This window comes from Sturnira hondurensis, unplaced genomic scaffold (genome assembly GCF_014824575.4).
Source record: "Sturnira hondurensis isolate 20B ecotype Veracruz unplaced genomic scaffold, ASM1482457v3 Scaffold0000780, whole genome shotgun sequence".
NCBI classification, from domain to species: Eukaryota; Metazoa; Chordata; class Mammalia; order Chiroptera; family Phyllostomidae; genus Sturnira; species Sturnira hondurensis.
Window position 1 is genome coordinate 9,478,404 of NW_028073411.1, and position 21,071 is coordinate 9,499,474.

General features: G+C 43.2%; 1 long non-coding RNA gene across 1 annotated transcript in view; it reads right to left on the reverse strand.

Annotated features, from left to right (window-relative positions):
• Positions 1 to 211: 211 nt before the first annotated feature.
• LOC118989764 (uncharacterized) overlaps positions 212 to 21,071 on the reverse strand; it is a 34,698-nt gene continuing 13,838 nt past the window's right edge. The window contains exons 2-5 of the long non-coding RNA XR_005067080.1: positions 12,063 to 12,164; positions 5,167 to 5,205; positions 4,084 to 4,418; positions 212 to 401 (exon numbers count right to left, since the gene is read on the reverse strand). This is a non-coding gene — a long non-coding RNA (uncharacterized LOC118989764). The remainder of the gene's footprint in view (positions 402 to 4,083; positions 4,419 to 5,166; positions 5,206 to 12,062; positions 12,165 to 21,071) is intronic.

Consider the following 21,071-nt stretch of genomic DNA (forward strand, 5'->3'; position numbering starts at 1 on the left):
CTTCCCTACCCATGCAGGCTGGTTTGTTGTTGTTGTTGTCGAATGTAGTTAAAGTATCCCAAAGCAAGACAGAAACAATAATTAACCAAGACCTGTGGTTTATTTTCCCCACTGGGATCTTAACTAAGAAACATGGATGGCTGGTTGCCTTTTAGTTTAAAAGGCACATCTTAGCAGCAACAACAACAAAAGACTGAACCCGGCTAAGGGGTGCGCGGGTCACAAAGCAACTGGTGAAATAAAGAAAAGCATCGTTTTTATGGTTAGGAAAACTGTCATGCACCCGCGCTGCTAGTCACCTGGAGGCTGGAAGAGTATCGCTGGGGGCAGAGGCCCACTGACGTCACAAACCATCGTCCCCCTGGGTGCCGAGAACCTCCTTTCGGCCAAGTCGATCAGCACTGCCGGGGAATAAATAAAAATATACACTCATATTCTTATATTCATACATACAGTTGTCTTACCCCTGGAGGATACATTCCAGGGCCCCCTGTGGATGCCTGAAGCCATGCATGGTTTTTTCCTATAAATACAGACCTGTGATGAAGTTTAATTTACAAATTAGGCATGGTAAAAGATTAACAATCCTAACAAAATAGAACAACTACAATAATGTACTGCAAAGAAAGCTATGTGAACGTGGTCTCTCCCTCTCTCAAAATATCTCATTGTGTTGTGGTCACCTTCTCTCATGACGGAAGCACTTCCCTTTCTGAATTGCCTGCTGTATGACCCTGTGCCCTGGGGCCATTGTAAAATAAGGGTGACTTGGACAGGCGCTGTGACGCCATGGCAGTGGACCTGACCACCCAGATGGCTATTCAGAGACTAACAGGCCGGAGCATCTACAGCATGGAAATGCTGGACAAATAATTCACAGGCCAGACAGAGTAGACATGGCAAGACACGATGAGATGTCATCGTGCTACTCACAACAGTGTGCGATTTAAAACTTATGATCTGTTTGTTTCTGGAATTTTTTATAACTGAAAATGCCAAAAGTGAAACCACAGATAAGGAAGGAACTACTGTACACCTCAGGCCACTTCTCCCTCCACACCAAACCGATGACCAGGCGTGTGAGATCTGCCGAACCAAAGGATATTTCTTCGCCGTAGTCTTCTGGTGCCCCCTCCTCCCCTTGCCACCCCCCAACCCCCGCTAAGTGACGCTATCACAGAGCAGGCGTCTGTTTTCACTGGGCACTCACATAGGACGCCAACCCACTTGGGCACTGGCCCAGGCCCTCTCTGCCTTTGCCAACTGGTCGTGGGAAACGCCCCAGCAGACCACCAGTGTGTGTTGAGAGATGTCAGGACAACGCGGGAGTGAGTCTTGGCTACCTGGTTACGCACTTTACACCTGCCTTCTGGATCGTCGGGAGCCCAGTCTGAAGTACACCATTTCCAGCAGACCACGAATCACTGCTTTGCCCATCCACCCTTAGGTGACTTGGCGTACTTGATGATACAAAATAGACAATTTGGTAATATGATTTAATCAATAGAGTGGACAGCTGAAGGTCTGACATGAAGGTCAAGGTGGCTGAGACGTGTGCATGGTTATAACAGAGAGCGGGAGAATTGACAGCCCCAGCACGCAGGCGAATGGTTACTGCTTTCCTGCTGGGTGAGGGTGCAATGTGTTTGCCCTCCCCACAATTATGAGGCCAAAAATAATGCATGTACCAACAAAACGCAAGCATTTCAAAGCTAGAAACTGCTCAAATCTGCTCCAGTTGGAGACCACATGCTGCCCAGCAGCTGCGACTGGACCACCTCGTTGAGCTTGTGGCAGGTCCACTGTCGTCGTCTACAGTCCCTCCTGGGCTTGCGGAGTCCGCACTGGTGAGAGGGGAGGAGATGGAGCCCCCACCCTCCGAGCCGTTAAGTCTTCAATGGTGGTAGTGGTGTTTCCGAGCAACTCTCTCAGCCAGAGATGGGGGACGTCGGTTGCAGGACCGACCGATCAGGCTTTACCAAATTAATAATCTTTTGCCACAGTTTGGTGAACCGATGTGAACCTTGCACCTTATGCTGAGTATATCTGTATCAGTTGAGTCCTGGATAATAACCATAAAAATAACAAGCGCTTGGGGCCCAATTCCTGCCTGGCTCCCACCCCAGCTGGAGGGCTCCTGGCATCAGTACCAGCTCAAACCCTCCATCCGGCAGCTGCCAAAAAGCCTGAGTTCTCCTCTCTCCCCATGCACTCTGACCCTGCCAATGGCTGCAGGCCACTTTAGAGAAGAATAGGGAGGTATGGTTACCATAATCTATGATTTTCTCAGAGATCTCCATCACAGAGATATGGCATCTCCTGTTCGTTGCTTCTTTCTGGGTTTGTGAACCAACACGTGGACCTGGAAAGTGACCGGGACTCCATGATTTCCCGGTGTGATGACGGATGTCAGCCTTCTGCCCAGCACCTGAGACACACCCGAACTGGCTCTCCAATGCCCTCTCTCTTCCTCTCTCTCCTCCCAAGAAATGCCACAATTTAATGCTCATCATCCTTTTGGACCATAAACCCTGAGGGCCACTCTGGCCTGGAAGACCATCATTTTTATCTTGCAACTGGTGTGGAGATGGGGCCACGTGGCTTCTGCCATTCCCAAATCCATCGCTTCTGGGTGAAAGCACTCAGATTCCTGGCAGCATCTCCCACTGCAAACCAAGCCCATGAAGAACAGCCACCACTGAGCTGCTGGAAAACCCAGTGCACCCCTCGCCAGTACACCCTAGCACCTCAGGGAAGGGCGTGTTCCCAGCGCTCTCCTGGGAACAGTCCGCCGGTGCACTCACACCATCTTAGGCAGTAAAGCATTCCAAATATGCCCGCCCACCCAAGCCTTCGGACCCATTCCTCCGGACGCTGCCAGGATGTTCTGGGATCTCTACCATGTTCATGGTAGTCTAGCATTCAAGCTTCAAGGTGCCTGTCCAGAAAACCCAGCTATCTTTTCTAGAACGTGAATCTAGAGTCAGGAGTGCCCTGACATGAAAACCTCTCTCTTATGCAGCCTTAGACTCTGCTCCAACACCTTCAGCTTACATTCCCCCAGGCGGTTCTCTGGTTCTTAACAGGGCACAGCAGTCAAGTTCTGAAACTCCTTGGAGTGTAGGCTGTTTTGTCCTGGGGCTGGGACCGTGCTCTCCATCCAGTGGGTGCTAAGGTCTGACCCTGGGTGTTAGTCTGGGGGACCTGGGACTGGTGGAGGCTTGAGGGGAGCAGGACAGCACTGTGAGGCCCTGTCTCAGGGTTCAGCCTCACATGGTCACCGGTCAAAGGCAGGCTGCTGTCCTCCGGCAAGAGAAAGGTGTGTGCTTCTTCCTGTGTGAGACATTCAAGGGTTCAAGATCCTCAGACTCATCCATCCAATGGTTCCCTGGCCGGTTCCCAGGCCCCTCCTGTTCTTCTGCCAAGGTCCTAACAACAACAACAAAAAAGGACACCGTGGCTGGGCACTCGGTCTACTGTGCAGCTCTGCCCGCAGTGTCCCCCACAGGCTGTTCCTCCGCTGTGACATACATCACCGCTCTTCACAGCAGCCACGAGGCCCTCCGCCTCTCCCAGCGTGCTCCAAACACGCGGTGGGCTGCTCTGGGTCTATCAGGTTCCTCCGCCAAGAACTGCAAGGCAATCGATCCACTCCCATAGCCTCATAATTATCATTTCCTCCACACAGTTTATGCAGCAGAGCCTTTGCATAAGGCGTGTGGTGTACTCCTTCCACCTCGTCTGAATCGACTGTAGATAAAAACACCAGCAGTAGCGGTGCCACTGCGTGTCAGGGTTCTCACTCAACTCACGACTACCGCCGGAGGTCCCACTTTGCCATCAAGTCACAAAGCGGCCCAGCTCCCAAACGCAGTGCTGGACGCTGCTTGTGTAGGACTTTTTCTGGTCCCAGTTGCTACCGCCTAGAGTTTCCAGAAAGCAGAGTTTGAGGCAGAAGGCTTTCATGCTGTTATGGACAGGAAATGTGTGGGGGCCAGAAACAGGGTGCTGCAAGAAGGACTATTTAAACAGACAACCGCACCATAAGATTAATTATGTAATAGAGACATGAATAATATCTACTCGACAACCCCCCCCCCCCCCCGAGAAGGTGACAACTTGTGTTTGAAGAATCGGGGATGTCTTCTGGAGAACTAAGGGAACAGCATGTGTCAGGATCCAGGCGAAGCCCTTTATATCTAACACCTGGGACAACCCCATGACGTCGGTCATGCAGCAGGGTCCACTTCAGAGATGAGAATGCGAACTGAAGCTCGGGGACTTCCCCGGGATGCTCCGCGGCCGAGCCAGGGCCCCTGCTTTTCAGCCCTGTGCTGCCCTGTTTCTCCGGAAGCCCCGATGCTCCGGGGTCGTAGGAGCGAGGGTGCTTTTCTGTCAACCAGAAGGATAAGGATACCCTAGGCAAAAAGGACAAGAGATGTAAAGGCAAAGAGACGTGAAAGGGGCTATCATGCTGTAGGATACCATTTGGAGGGTGTCTTGGCCTGGTCTGGCTGCTGTGACAGAATATCATAGATTGGGTGACTCATAACAACAGAAACTTATTTATCACAGCTCCGGACTCTGGCGAGTCCAAGACGAAGGTGCTGGCAGATTCTCGTCCTGGTTCACAGATGGCTGTCTTCTCACTGAGTCCTCCCAGGGTGGGGAGGCAGGGGAACCCCTGGGGTCTCTTTTGTAGGCACTAATCCCATTTATTACAGCTCTGCCTCCTGACTTAATCCCCACCCCAGAGGCCCTCCCTCCTAATACTGTCATGCCGCAGAATTGGTTTAAACATATGAATTTTAAAGGAACCCAAATATTCAGGCTATAGCAGAAAATAAACAAGATAGGGAAAATGATTTTAAAAATGGGTGAGAGAATTTAGACTGTAAAACCTACTGGTAGGTCTTACAATAGTTCCATTAAGAGGTCACAAAACTCTGAAAATGAGTCACAGGGACATAGGTACTATATTTACCTTCCTCCTCCCGGGGCCTGAGTGCCAGATACCCTTGCTTGTACCCACAGGACTTTGGGCAAGTCTCTCAACCTCACTCTCCTGAGGAAAATAATACTGGCTACCTACCTCCTTTGTAAGGTTGTTACAAAGATTAAATAAGATAATGCAAGTAAAGTACTCAACACTCATGTTTAACTTACATGAACTCAACTGTAAAACTCTTGTCCAGAGTACGAAATCTAAAGAAAGCCAGGGAAGAAAGAACAGCTCAGCAGTCTGTGAAATCCCACTTTCAATAATCGGTAGCGCTCCTGGTGAGAAGGGAGGTGGCAATCTCTGTTCCCATATTTAGTCCCAGTTCCTCTCTGCCTCTCGGAGTGTGGGCATCTCACCAACCGGAAGTCACTTATGCTTGGAGCTCTGGCTTAGTACAGTAAGCAAAACACAGTACGTCCTCAATGAACATTCAACAAGTGTTTGTGTATACCCTTGCTATTATTATTCTCCTCCTCCACCCGGTTCATTTGCCAGCAGACTGAGACCTCTATCAACAATTCACCTTGGAGAAGGGGCATCTGTCCTCTACTGGAGACTACTGCCCGCCCTGGCCTACAGAGGCGTCATCAGTTTTCTCCTCTGTCACTGTTACTTCCTTAGTTACCACCTAGACGCAGCTACTCTGTCATCAGAAGTGGCTACTCAAAACTGAATCGGTCCCTGAGTTCTTACATAATTCCTGGCACAACCACACCTAGAACCAATGTCCATCTCCACACCTTTAACTCTGTCTCACCTAATCACCAAGCCCCCTCACCAAACCAGCCTTAGAGAGAAAGAAGATAAAGCAGGATGCATGAAGTTCTACCTTGGTTCTCTTTATTTAAGTCCTATCTCATAACCTGGCTTGGGACTAGACCCTTTCCACAACTCCTGGCGGGAGAAATATCCTTTCCCATCCCCGGAAATTCCATCCCCACCCACAGGGTGTGATCTGGTCCCGGGGACTGGCAATTGCTATGGTCTAAAATGCTTGCTAATTTAAGGTTAGTCAGCTCTGTACACCAGATACCAGTGGCCCTTCCAGGCCTGCACCATGCTGTCCCAAGCTGATTCCAACTCCTGTCCCAGCCTTTCCTCCAACACCAGGTGAGGAAAACACCAAGCCAACACACCCTGATGTGTGGCCTGCTCTCCACTCTCATCTCTTGGGAACAAATGCTTAGATAAGAAAACATGCAAACATTTTCCCAGAACAAACAAAAAATAGCGTTTAGACATGGAAGAATTTAAACAAAACTTTTGAAAAAAAATCTTGAATATTTTCAGGCATTTGAATAACTAACTTCAGTCAGTTGGGCCCTTGTCAAGAACAATAGATGAGGGTGTGTCTTAAGTCAGTAAAATTAAAAGACCCGCCAAAGACCTCTCTCCCAGAGAAAGGAGACCCATGGCCTGGAGACAAAAGCAGATTCCCACACACACTAGTTGGTACAGGGCCTGGAACACAACAAGCCTTCCATTGATGTTAGTTGTTTTTTTTCATGGTAATTGCCATTTTTTATTACCTCACTGTAACGATCCTACCAGTATATGCACCAAGTGCAAAAAAGAGATCCTTATTCCTTTTTGACTTTCACAGTCAAATGAAACAAAAATAGGTCATCATCTCCATTCCCAATTTGTGCAGGAATCTGATCTTATGAGATGCTTTGAATGTGTCATATGTCACATATGTCGACTTACAAGCTTGAAGTGGTTTACAAGCCAATTGCTTTGCCAAGTGCCTCTGGTGCTGCTCACTGAATAGGCCAATTTACACTTAATGTTCATTGGAATGTACAAGGAGTTCTGGGGTAGAGAATTTGTGGATATTTGCATGAAGACAAAAACAATACAAAGAAAGCTAACCCAGACCCTCTGCATGGAGTTTAAACAACAATCTGTCAACTAAAATCATGATCTTATTCCAATGACCTTGACATTTCAGCCTGCATGGCTTACATGTTATGGCATTTGAAGGAGATGAGACAAGGCCTATGCACATTTAATTTTTTATTGGGAGATCGGGATGTCTGAATGTCAGAGCTGGTGCACACACACAAAACCTAACAGAGCACCTTCCCCACCGTGCTCACCGGAAGGCCTGGCAGTGGCTGGGGGAACTGGTTGGTGTGGGGAGAAGTGAGTAGATTTTGGACACAGTTGCTGAATACAAGTCAAGCACCTCAATTTATTGGCGCTGAGATTCTGGTTGAGTTACTTTTCCTTTCTGAATTTCATTTTTTTCCGTCATAAAATAGAAATGATAATAGCATCTACTTCATGCCAATCTAGTGAGGCCCAAGTAACGCAGGGTGTATGTGCAAAGCTCTTGACAGTCTTTCAGGTGTTGCACAAATCACATGGAGGCACACTGCTGAGGTGTGAGCACGTGTGCTGAATGCACAGACCTCCATTTAAGCCCCGGTTCTACCTCCTGACCTTTATAATGTCACTGTCCTCATCGATAAAATGAATACACATTGTTTCCCCTCATAAGGTTTCTATGATGGCCCATGAAACACCTCTAAAGCACTTACCATAGTGTCTGATCCACAGAAACATCAACAGAGTCAATGACCTTCAGACATTTGACAATAAAACTGATGTTTCTTCAACAAGCACTCAACGAGGTCCAGCTGTATACTGGGCACTCTATCTTGTGCTGGGAGTGAAAGTAAGGAAACAAAATACCTTGGGCTCTAAAGGGACTCACCATGTGGTGAGGAACACCTTACTTCCTATGCCTATTGGCATATGATCAGAGACTTCTTATTGCCCAGAAAAGAAACTTCAAGTTTTTTATTGGAATCTAAAACACTCCACTATATGATCCCACCTATTCCCCCACTGAATATCCTCATGCAATTTATGTCTCTAATCAAAATGAATTTCCTATGTGTGTACCATTTTTCATTATATTAGTAAGGGTTCTCCAGAAAAATAGAATCAATGGGAAGAGATTTATGATAGGAATTAACACATGTGATTATAGAGGCCAAGAAAGCCCACAATCTACCATCTGCAAAATGGAGAACCAGGAAACATGATGATGTCATTTATTCTGAGTCCAAAGGCCTAAGGACCAGGAGCACCACCAAGGTCTGAGCTCAGGGGAAGATGAAGGTCCCAGCTCAAACAGAGAGCAAATTCTCTCTTCCTTTAGGCTCCGTTTGTCTCAGTGGACTGGACAATTCCCACCCACATAGGTAAGTGTGATCTTCATTAGTTGGTCTACACATTATGACACTAACCCCTTTCAGAAACACCCTCATAGGCACTTCCCAAAACAATGATTTGCCAGTGATCCTTTAGGTCAGTCAAGTTGACACATACGATGAACCATCACACTCATGTTAAGTTCTCCACCTGGAATGCATCCCATTCCCCTTCTCCATGTCCTAATTTGCACTTTCCTCACAGCCCAGTCAAATGCTCACTGTTGTGGACATCCAGCTTTCTGCTTCAATTTAAGCCCTTTTAAGAAACAACCTTTTTTCTACATCTTTTGTGGTATAGCTGCAGATGGCACTCCTTGGCCAGGAATGGTGCAAGAGAACCTAGTTCAGGTCAAGGAGAGAGTGTGGCTTCCTCTTGCATTAAGAATCGATTCAGGGGTAGGCTTGTGGCCCAACCCAGGCTGACAAGAATGACCCCTGGGATTAGTATAGAACTGCTCAGAAAGAAAATTCCCTTTTAAACTGGAGTCATTAAACCAGACAGCTATGAATCCAGAGCTACAGAACACCATCTTTCCCACAAGGACACCCTGCTCAGAGGACAGCAGAGCTGAGAAATGGAGAGAAGCCAGTGCCTGATGGCATCACTCACCACCTGGAAGAACAGCCCTTGGCTTTCAATTAGAGAAGCCAATCCATTTCTCCTCCTCCTCCTCCTCCTGCTCTTTCCCTCCTTCTTCTCCTCCCCCGCCCTCTTCCCCCTTATTTTCTTCTTCTCCTCCTTCTTCATCTTCCTCTTCCTCTCCTATTCCTCCTTCCCCTTCTTCACTTTCTATCGCCTGCAATCAAGAACGTCCTGCTGACCAAGACCACAGCTTATTTATATTTGTGGCTCCTGTGCAACATGGGAATGGTTTTTGTTCACTCTGGGTGCTCAGTAAACATTAGGTTAGATTAGTCACTAACTCATGTAGTGAAATGTAACAAATTCCAAAAGTTGTTCAACCTCACTAACCTGGTTCATGAAGGCAGAAGAACAATATCTCAGCCCAACGTTCTTTTTGTAAAGACCATTCAGCCCTTCAGTTTCTCTAGAGCCCCCGATGACCCTGTAGTCTGCAGGATAACCTACATAGATAGGAAAACTACATCTTGCAGGAAGTGGGCCGAACACTACTGTGAATTCTTCTTTGTGATTCCAAACTTTGTGATTCGAAGGACTCCAGGTCCTTCATTGTCCTGCTCCGTATCCAGAGTCGAGACAATACAGAAGTCAGAACTTTGGGGTCCAGGCAGCTGGAGCTGGAACCTCACCTCCACCAGCCGTGAGACACTACCTCCGTGTCCAGCACATAGTAAGTGCCAAATGAATGAGTTTTTATCACTATTCAAACAATGTTTGTGATTTCTCAGTCCACCAGAAATTTTAAACGGACTCAGACGTGTTGGGGGAGATTCATCTCACCCGCTCCTGCTGGTACCTGTGCCGGGACCTCTGAGATTTCTGTCTTCAGGGAGATCGAGTTTCCTGGCTGATATCTCAGTGGAGGAAAATGTAAGGCAAAAATGACTACTACTTGTATTGTGAGTAATTTCCCACCCATTATTCATAGACCTCCCCGATTCATCATAAAATGGAGTTTTCTGTGCTCTTTGAGGGGAGAATGTTATTTGGTTACTATTACAGATTTGCTGCTTCATTACTTTTATAATCTATTTTAGGATGAGAGCCTTATAAATTACAGTAGGAACTGTTCTATAGATTAAGTGAATTTAATGACTGTGGATGAATAAGAAATGAGCAAATGAATGTAAAATTTAATCCTACAACACTGAAATGGCTGCAAAACTTCTGCCTTGGGTTGAAGGCAAAATCAAAGAACAATTGCTTCCTTTATGTGACTTTATGTCTCATCATTGTCCTAACTAAATGTCAAAGGAAAAGCTTACATAGAAAGTGCCAACCAAACAGACATGCTTAAAAATGAGGTTTTCCAACCCACCAAAAATATTATTTGGGGCCACTGTAGATAAGTTTTTATTATGAAGTCTTAATGTATTTGGTTTAATCTAGCTAGACGAAAGATAATTGGTTTATAAATGTTTTAAAAATATATGCATAGTTGATCATTTAAAAAATTCCTATAACATGTGCACAATTTAAAATACGACATCAAAAACGAAAGCATGCCAATAGAGGATAAGAGAAGACACGTTTCTTCCTGGGGAAGAGTACGTCATCACTTTAAGTTCTGACGAGGTTGCCTCTGTGACAAAGGTCTCTCCCCGGATTTTGAAAGAGAAAGCTGAAGAAGAAAGGTGTATTGGGGAAAGAATTCACATATCGTGAGCGTCTACTTCATGCCGAGTATTTTGCGTGATAGAAACATGTGGGAGCTCCTAGTGTTCTCCCTGGAACCTCTGAGGTCGATGGCCTGGCTCTGCATGAAGGGCTGTGAGACCCACACAAAACCGGTGTTGTGAGCAACATGAAATCACCCAGACCTCCAGAGCTCGTTCCTCTCCTCTTCCACCAGTGTTCTCACAAGCTAGTCGTTCAGGTTTAACCTTCATAACTTAGTTACATTGATGTGGACCAGCGATTACTTGTTTACCAAACCATTTCACAGCTAGATTACAGTTTCCAGCTTCTGTTCAAGTTGTGTGGCCACTTGATGGAAACCTGGCCACAGGAATGTGGTGGTTGTGAAAACCCAAATCCCCAGACCTGGCCCACTGGAACCCCTATGCAGCCTCCGAGTTCTCCCTACTCCCGTGTGTCCTAACCGTACTCAGATGATCTACCTAATGGAGGACTCTGATGCTCAGTGGATATTGAAGTAACTAGTTAGAAAAAGACTAGGGTTTCCATGACTACATGGAGCAGATCAATGATGCTAACTCGCATTGGATTGTGATATGCATGAAAAAACATGATTAAATTGAGTCTTGGAGGCTCAGGATTTAGTTGTTACAGCATCCAGTTTCTCCTGACTACATAACAAACCATTTATACTTAATATTTATATTTAAATGTGTCTATTTTCATCTCTAAAATCATTTATCATGGCATAATTTGCTTTAACCTCTACTGTGGATTTGATGCACTGGTTAATTTGTTTTCCTACTACATGAAAATAAAATCTAAGTTATTTTTTAAAGTTTACTGACTAATAATCTTATGTGCCATATTTTGAGATATACTGCTATTCTAATTACTTCCCTGTGATTGGCCAGGGAGTTGGCCCCTTCCTCAACCAAGACCTGAATATTCAAAGTGAATGTTGGCGTCCTGATACGCACACAGGGGCACTGTGTCATCCCCATTCAACAGCTGCTCTTAAGTCCAGGGGTCTCAGCTAGAAACGATGGAGTTGAGCAGAAACTCCAGAGCTGCTCTGGCTGAAAAGGCAGAAGAAGCCTCTCCAAGCCTCTCCTGACTGTTCTGACCCAAGCCTTGTAGTTGCTGTGGTACCCAGTGAATATAGATTCTTCTTATAAGAGAGATCTATGCTAAGTGAAACAAGCCAGTTGGGAAGGACATTCTCTGCGTTTGGATGACTGAGTCAGTCGTGCTCACTCCGTTCTAAGTAACCCAGACCTATGGACTCGCCCTGCACAGCTTTCAACAAGTGCATTCAGGCATCTGCCCCCATGACACCATCTCTCCAGCCTGCAAGGAAAATCTTGTAAACTCAGGACTAAAGTTCTGAAAACAAGCCAGAAGGGTAAGGACCCCTGGAGGACAAGGACCACATTTTCATTATCTCTTATTTCTCCCAGGACATTCCAGAGCACAGAATAGGCACTAAAGGACCATTTGCTAAACCAAACATCAAAGGTTATGAGGGAGAAAAAAAAAAAACTTTTCATGTCACCTTCAAGTGATCCACTCCAAAAGAGAATTGCTTAAGAAATCCATGAACATGCGTTAGAAATTTTCAGTAGGGATACAAGTGATGACTGAGTTTTCTTCTTCCCTAGAAAAAAAAACACAAAGCTATGTTTAAAATGCCACTGTAAAAATCAGATGGCTACTAAAGCTGACGTAATTAAGACAGAGGCAGCATTTACAAGGCGTGAGCTGCTACTGAAATTCAGTCTCATACGCACACACACCACATTCCTGTCTCATTAAATCAATTAAATCTGCCAGTGTTTGTGGTGACACTTGGATCTATCTAATAGTGAAAATCAGGCCACTTCCCCCGGTCAGAAAAAGAGAGAGAAAGAAAGAGCTTCTAGTACAAAATACATTTAATATACAGCCTGGTGACACTCCTGCAAAGCGAAGGACCAAATAATTACTGGAGACCCAGACATTTCCCACACAGGCTTTCTGCACTTGTCCACTCTGTGCTGTGTGGGAAGATGGGAGGGAGAACAAACAGATGAACTCTTACCATGGAAACCCTTGAGAGCATGATATACCCAATGCGATCTGTTGCTGCTGAGAGAGCACCTCTCCCCAGGAAAGGAAATGGACTTAGCTTGATTATGTGAGTATTTAAGATCCATCGGGGAAAATGCACAAATCTACTGAAGGAGCAGGTGTTGAAACGAAGCTCTGAAGCTTCCCTCTTTTTAATAAACTCCTCATTTCTTTTGCAGAGGAACTGATTCATTTGTATAAATTACTTTTAATGTCTTAATTTGATGGTAGGGTGTGCAGAGCAGGACCAATAAAATGGCACTGGTCTGGTCAAGAGACCATAAAGTGTGTAAAACAAAGTGGAGTCACTCATGTCAACCAAGAGGGCTGCCAGTCAGCCATGACACTTCGGTTCAAGAGGGAAACTACCTAAGTCAGAGCAGACACACCTGGCAAGGGGACACACCTAAAATAACTGCACACGTGATCAGAACAGCCGTGTCTGCAGAGCAGGACTACCCACAGATAGGTTCCCGGGGACATTCCCCAGTTGCCATCAGGGGTGCCAAGGCACTTATCAAAGGACCCAGAAGGGTGGAGTGCACCACTCTCCAGGGTATAACTGACGCAGGCTCCAGCCCACTGCTGAGACAGCCGAGCCCCACACACCGCAGTGCTGCTCCACGCCACCCTGATTTTACTTGGCATCGGCTGCCAGAGGCTCTGCCCTGCTGGACTGAGGACTTTGTCTGCCTGCTGCTCACCTGGCTCTGGAGACCCTTCCCTGCAGGACACTGACAAGTCCCCTGCTCACAGTGCTGTCTCCTGGACCCACAGACTGAGACTATGAAACTCAGGTTCATTATTTGCCATTGACCACTGTGTGTGTGTTATATTTCTCTTTGATTGTTGGAGTATGAGTAGGATATTAATGTATGTTGATGTTCTCCTACTCATCCTACTCCTACTCTTCCTTTCAATAAAAGCTGAATGAATAGCATAGTTAACTTATGTGACTCTTGCCTGTTCCTTGGTGTCAGACTGCTCTGCGGGCAGCTAGCCGAGCAGCTGCCCGGCTGACTTATAGGAAAGACTATGTCAGGAACATACACTTGCAACACAAGGTTCTTCCGTTGGGCCGAGATTGAGATGCTGAGGATGTTTAAGCTTTCTTTCCAGTGTTTTTCATCCAAAATAAAAGCATCTCTTCCCCAGCAGTTGTTTCCTTTCAGGTGTTTAGTCCCAGGTCACCATGGACTTACTTCTGAATCATTAGGTCACTGCAGTCACTGGGCCAGTTTGCGTTCAGATGCATTCTCTCCCTGCCCACCCACACCCGCCCCTCCCAGCCTGTGGCCTGTGAGTCTTCCAGAGACAAGCAACCACCTTTGTCCTCTTTCCTGGTTTTGCTTTTAAATACCTTCTCTGGCTCTGGCTTCCTCTGTTTTTGAGAAGCCTCCTAGAAATGTCTGTGAAATGTCAATACTGGCAAGCTATGGGAACATGAAAGCTGAGAAGAGGCTGATGGGATAGCACAGCATCAGTGCCATCGTGTGAGGCAGGCAACAACGCGGGTTTTTATTTCTGGTCTCCAATCCACAAATGGAACACATGGAGTTTTTTCCAAAAGGTCCTTGCCTCTAAGACCAACCCAAACACAATGTCATATTTTCAAAGGTTAGATCAGAAACCCTTTGCAGACATGCTTAGTAACACAAGTCTGATAGCCGATAGAATTGATTGATTCATTTAGGATAGAATACTTTGCTTCCGGCTAAATGCGTAAGAGAGTTCGGGGGAGGGGAGATGAAGAGAGAGAGGGAGGGAGAGACAGATCAGATCATGGAGATACCACACCACTTTTATCTCACTCAGAAGACTTGAGAGTTGGCAAGAATTAGTGATATTGACCCCACTCCAATTGAAGATAGAAAATGTGCAGGGACCTATGGATATTTAGTGAGAAATATCACACGCTGCCCCTATATGCAAAATTAAATTGTTAACTCTTTGAAAATGCAGACTGGTTGTATAAAAATGTCACAATGCATTTGTACCTGCTAGGAATTAACCAACAGACACAGACATTGATGGCACAAGAAACGGAGAGAACTGTTACATAAAGAATGATGCTGGATGGGCCAGAGAGAACGGGATCAAGGAAACAAGGGAAGAGGTTGGCCCCCGACAAAGCCCAAAGGGTTCTTTCATTGTAAGAGGAGAAAAGACATACCATTGTAGATTTGTACAGTATATTGGTGCAGAGTACATGGGACCAAGGACATTTGGCAATGGAAGTATTAAAAATGATCTGCCGATTGCTTCTGTTTTCTCAGTGAAATAAGAATGGCCACTAACGGACAGTGGGAGGGAAGAGAAAAGGGTATTGGTAGATCAAAGAGAGGAGTCAAAAAAAGCAAAAGGTCTTCAAATTCAAAAAACACAAGTCCCATGTAGAAAATATATATCAATATTTAGATATACTGTACAAAAATGTCAAATATTAAAGGCATAATTGGTAATCAATAATTATCAGAGAACCCTGAAAGAAAAGACAGATAACTTGCACAAAATTATGATTAAATTGACAGCCAGTGTCCTGCATACTTTCATACACACACATACGACTAAGAAGGAAAGGACAGACTCATAAAAAGATCTTTAAAAATAAAAAAATAAAACAAAAAAATCTTTTAAAAAACCTTACCAAAACAATTTCAAATCCAACCTTCAAATAAATTATATCAGTAGTTAAAATTTAAAGACATATACACTAAGTTTTACAGATGAGTTATCCCAAAGATTCAAGAAATAGATGAATTTTATAATACATGATATATATTATACCAGAAAATAAAAAGAGGTTAAATTCCCCAAAGCAAGGCCATTATAATCCTGATAAATAAATGAGAAAAATAGAAGATTATAATCAATCTTATTAATGAATACATATATGCAAATTATAAACTGAAATATTAGGAAGAAGAATAAAACAATGCATTTAAATAATTTATCAAGCAGAAGAATTTATGAAAGGGGTTCAAAGAGGTTCTAATATGAGATAATTTATTAATCTAAGCCATCATATTAAGAAGAAAATTTGTATTGGATGCTAACTATGTAAAGAAAGTACTTTTAATAGATTTTAACTATTTTTCATAAGAACTCTTAGCAAAATAAGAATAAGAAGCATGTACTTTAACCTTGAAAGGCCATCATATGCCTACAGAAGTAATATTATATTTAGTGGTAAAATATTACAGATTATTCTCTTTAAAGTCAGAAAAAAGAGAAGGAGACATGTTAATAGTACTTTTGTTTAATAGGATATTGAGGTCCTAACCAGTGCAAGAAGACAAAACAGCAAATAAAATTTATCATGGTTGAAAAGAAAGAAGAAAATTTCATTATTTCCAAATAATAGGATTGTCTCATAGGAAAATCTAAGAGGATTGAGGTATAAAAATGTATTAATAAAAAAGTCCAGCATATATACTTGGTACAAGAATATTAACAAATCACTTTTATTGCCAATATGCCAGCAATAAACAAATATGCAACTTTTAAAAAGACAATTTTTACAAAGAAAAAAAAACCTGTAAGGCATGTGGGAGAGTAAAATAAGTCTCATGCTTTGAAGAATGTTTTGGAAGTTTCTTATAAAGTTACACACCTAACTTATGATTTAGCAACTCTATTCCAGGTATTTTCCAGAGAAATAAAGGCATCTACCCATAAAGAGAATGGCGCAAATCTCTTAGGAATTCTTAGGAGATATGCTTATAACAGGTAAAACTAGAAAAGACACAGTGTCTATAAATGCATTGTAATTTGTAATAAATGCATTATAATATAAAATAATCTCACCCTGGCTGGTGTAGCTCAGTGGATTAAGCACGGACCTGCAAACCAAAGACTAGCAGTTTGATTCCCAGTCAAGGCATATGCCTGGGTTGCAGGCCAGTTCTCAGCAGAGGATGCATAAGAGGCAAACATACAGTGATATTTCTCTCCTTCTCTCCTTCCCTTCCCCTCTAAAGATAAATAAATAATAATAATAAATATTTAAAAAATAAAATAATCTTACATACAATATAATCAAATGAAATGCTGTTCATACAATGACATGAAATAATCCCCAAAACATCATATTGAGGATGAGACAGACACAAATGAGTTCAGACTGTAGCATCTCACCTACAGGGTCCAGCAAAAGGAAGGCTTGCTTGAGTGTGATTGGTAGGGTAATAGTATGGGTGTCATAATTTATAGTTTTAATTTGAACATTTCTCCTAAAATGTTGTATGGTGTGCTTAAACGTGGTATTGTTATGTTATAGAATTACATGCTTATGATTTTGTAATAAATAATTTTATAATTAAAAAGGGGCATTATTTGTTCTAGACTCTGTATATGAAGTCCATGAACAGGCAAAACTAATGAAGAAGTCAGAAAGATTTATCTGGGTGCTAAGTGAAAATTTGACAGGTGAGCTCATGAAAAACTATCTGCAGTAATGGAAATATCTATACTTGTTTGAGATATACAAAGGTTTACATAAGTATCAACACTTCTCAAATTGAATTCTTAAGACCCATGAATTTTATTTTATTGAAATAATACTTCAATATGACAGCAAAGAAAGAAAGCTCTAAGCACTTAGGAGTAAATTTTCAGAGATGTTCAAGACTGTTCGAACAAATTTATCAAACTTTATTGAAAAATATTAGTGAAGATTTATATCATATTCATGGATAAAAATCCTCAATCTAACCAAAGTAATAATTCTAATTTAAAAAACCCTACATATTCCATGCACTTACATTCCAAGTCTCAATACCTGTGTGTGCATTGACCACCTTGATGCCCGATTAGAGAATGTATATATGTGAATATAGAGCCTAGCTAGCCTTTATAGCCTTGGAGAATGAATGTTTTATTTCTTCTATCCTCAAAAAATTACCTTAATTGCACTCATTCCTGTTCTGTTAAACCACTAAAATGATATGATTGATACACAGAACTGTACATACTTAACATACACAATTTAGTGAGTTTTAGGTAGTTATACAAGACATGATCTCCATAATCTATGCCATTAGCATACCCAACAGTTTCAAAAGTTTCTTCCCACCCTCTTTCTGATGTTTTTTAGATAAAAATACAGCATAAGATTCACTCTCTTGGGAAAAGTTTAAGTATAGTATTGATAACTACAGGCATTGTGATATACAATAGATCTCTAAGATTTATTCATTTAGTGTAACTGAAACTGAATTACACTACATTTATTCATTTAGTGTAACTTAATACCTTTTAATCAATATCTCCTTGTTTCCCCCTACCACCAGCCCTTGGAAACCACTACTGCAGTCTCTGTTTTTATGTGTTTAACTATTTCAGATTCTTCGTATAAGAGGTTTCATGTAGTATGTCCTTCTGTGTCTGGCTTATGTCATTTAACATAATGTCCTCCAGGTTCATCCGTGTTGTCACAAATGGTAGAATTCTCTTCTTTTTTAAGGCTGAATAATATTCCACTTTAAGTATATACCACATTTTTAAAATTCATCCATCATTCAACATTTTGGTTGCTTCCAGGTCTTACCTCTGGTGAAAACTACCGCAACGAACATGGGCATGGAGGAATCTCTTCAAGATTCTGATTTCAATTTCGTTGGATAAATACAAAGAGGCAGAATGATTGTACATATGGCATTTATATTTTCACATTTTTGAGGGACCTCCATACTGTTTTTCAGGGTGGCCACACCAGTTTACATTCCAACCAACCATGTACAAGAGTCGCCTCATTTCTTCACTGTCATTTGCAGCTGAGCTCCCTGAAGAAGTGTTTTCTGCCACCTCTCATTGCTTTCCTCCCATCCTCTCTTAGGCCACCCTAATGCATTTTTGACTTGCACTACTTCCCTAAAAAGGCCCATCAAGGTCAAGAATGACCAGCATATTGATCGTTTTAGCTGATAATTTTCTTTCTTCACATTGCTTGCATTTGTAATATTTTTGATCCATTCCTTCTGTTTGGCTGGCTTTCTTGGATTCCAAGTCAGCACATCCCCTTTACTTTCCCCCACCTCACTGATCATTCTTTCTTGGGCTCCGTTCTGAGTTTCCACTCTTCTCCTTGACTTACTTCTTCATTTTGAAAGAGCCCAAAGTGCAACTCTGTATTTATGTTTAAAGCCTTAGTAAGTATATCCAATCATATAGCATTAAATGCCATCTATATACCCATGGCTTTCAAGTTTAAGTTTCCAGCCCAGACTTTATTCTTCAGCTCAGTCAATATATACAATGGCCTCCTTAACAACTTCACTTGGATATCTAATAATTATCTCAAACTCAAAAAAATTTTAAGAAACTCCGATCTTCTGCTGAAACTTCTGTGCATGTAGTTCCCCCCTTTTGGTTGGCAACCCCATCCTTGCAATTGTTCAAGTAAAAATACCTAATGTCACCTTTGACACTTTTCTTTCTTTCATGTCTCCAACCAAACCAGAAGTTTCTACTTTCTCAGCCACTAGGACTGCTACCATACGGATGAGATACCATCATTTCGTTCTGAGTTACTGGTCGTAGCCTTCTAACGAGTTGTACTGATCTAATAGGTTAAGTGCTGTAAACAAAACAAAAAATCCCCCAATATGAGTGGCCCTAATACAACAAAAATTTGTTTATTTCATGCAAATTTCAGAGCACATGTCTCTAGTCTGTCTGGTGGTTCTCCTGGGGCACTCTCCTCCAGGCCGTACTATGGAAACCCTGGGCCTCTTCCATCTGATGCCCCAACAATTCCTAGTCCTCAGAGCCTTGGCAGGAAGTGACGCAGACTTATGTGATCACACTCCATTGGCCAGAGCTCAGTCACATGGTAAAGTTAGCTGAAAATATTCTGGGAAAAGTAGAAGAACACAGAGTACAGATGTCTGCCACAAAGTCTCCCTGCTTCTACACCTGCCACTCTACACGTCTTCTCAACCGAAGTGAGAGTGATCTTAACACAAATTACCTGTCACTCCTGAGCAAACAATCCTGCAGAGTAGTCCACTCTACTCAGACTCGGAGCCACAGACCCTGACAGTTGCCCACAAGGCTCTGCAATATCAGAAACCTTCTTCTCCTACTTTCTACTTCTCTGCTCAAGCCACACTGGATTCATGCTGTTCCTCAGATATATCAGGTGTACTCCCAGCTCAGGACTTTCATCTCACTGGGTCATATGCCTGGGAGACTTCTCCCCAGATGTCTGCATGGATAGCCCTTCACCAATTTCAAGTCAAACTTGCTCAAACACCCCAATGCGCACGAGATCAACTCTGGACACACTATCTATTGTTCCTGCAACACGCCCACTCCTTCCTGGCACTCCCAATTCTCCTCCCTTCTCCAGCACTCCCCAACCCTGGCTATCTATCACTTTTAATTTCCCCCTTCCTAAAATGTTTTCTCTCTCACCCTATCAGAAGGTGACACCAAGGCATTGATTCCTTATTTTTGGCACCGAAAGCCTTCTACAATAAATGGTAGCTGGATGACAAGAGAAGCTCAATCAATTTTTTAAATGAACAAGTCAATTCTCACCTAACTTTATAGGTACAATTATTATCACCCCATGGTACAGGTGAGAAACTGAGGCATGAGAAGAGTTAACAAAATACAAGGTTATCTTGTTAGCAAACATCTAGGAAGGAGTGGGGCTGACCTTCAAATCTTGGTAGTCGGCCTCAGGGTCCATGTGCTCAAACGCTAAACAACTCTGCTTCTCCACTCAGTTCCCCTGGAGCTATTATAATCCATACTGCAACCTCATGAGTTAGAGACCACAAGGAGATACATGTATTTGACAGATGGAGAAACTGAGGCAAGGAGGTGGACTAACTTGCCCAATGCCACAGGTAGTGAGAGATGAAGCCAGGTTTGACTGAGACATTTTGTCCCTAAAACTTCTGCTCCTAACCACTAAGTATAACTTTTTAAGAATTCTAGTCAATAAAATCACCTCTGGAAGTCATAAATCTCTTATTTTTTAAAAAAAAATCACAAGGCTTCCTTCAGGGCTGATTTTTTTTAAATGCTGCAAGTATTATTTTGCTGAGCGAATGCCCAGCCACATCAGATTATACTGCCTACCCCTGATGGCTTCATTACCCAACATTCACAAAGCCTGGACTGCTGGTCCGGGTCCTGCGGTCTTTCCTTTCCACACAGTAAGCTCTTAATCAATTGGATGTCCCATTTAGTTTACTGGTAATTCGATGTTTTTCCTGACTTCAACCATTTCCCAACTGAGCTCATCTAAATTTCCCCGAGGACTGCCACCTGACCAGGTTAGTATGGATTTCAGTCGAGACATTAATCACTCTATTTTCTCCGTGTGTCCTTACAGCAAAGTCATTTGGTATCTGCACTGTGGGAATGATGACTTGGGATGCAGAGGTTTTGCCAAATGTCCCCACATTTCTTTTACTACAAACCATCTTGCTACGATCGCTCT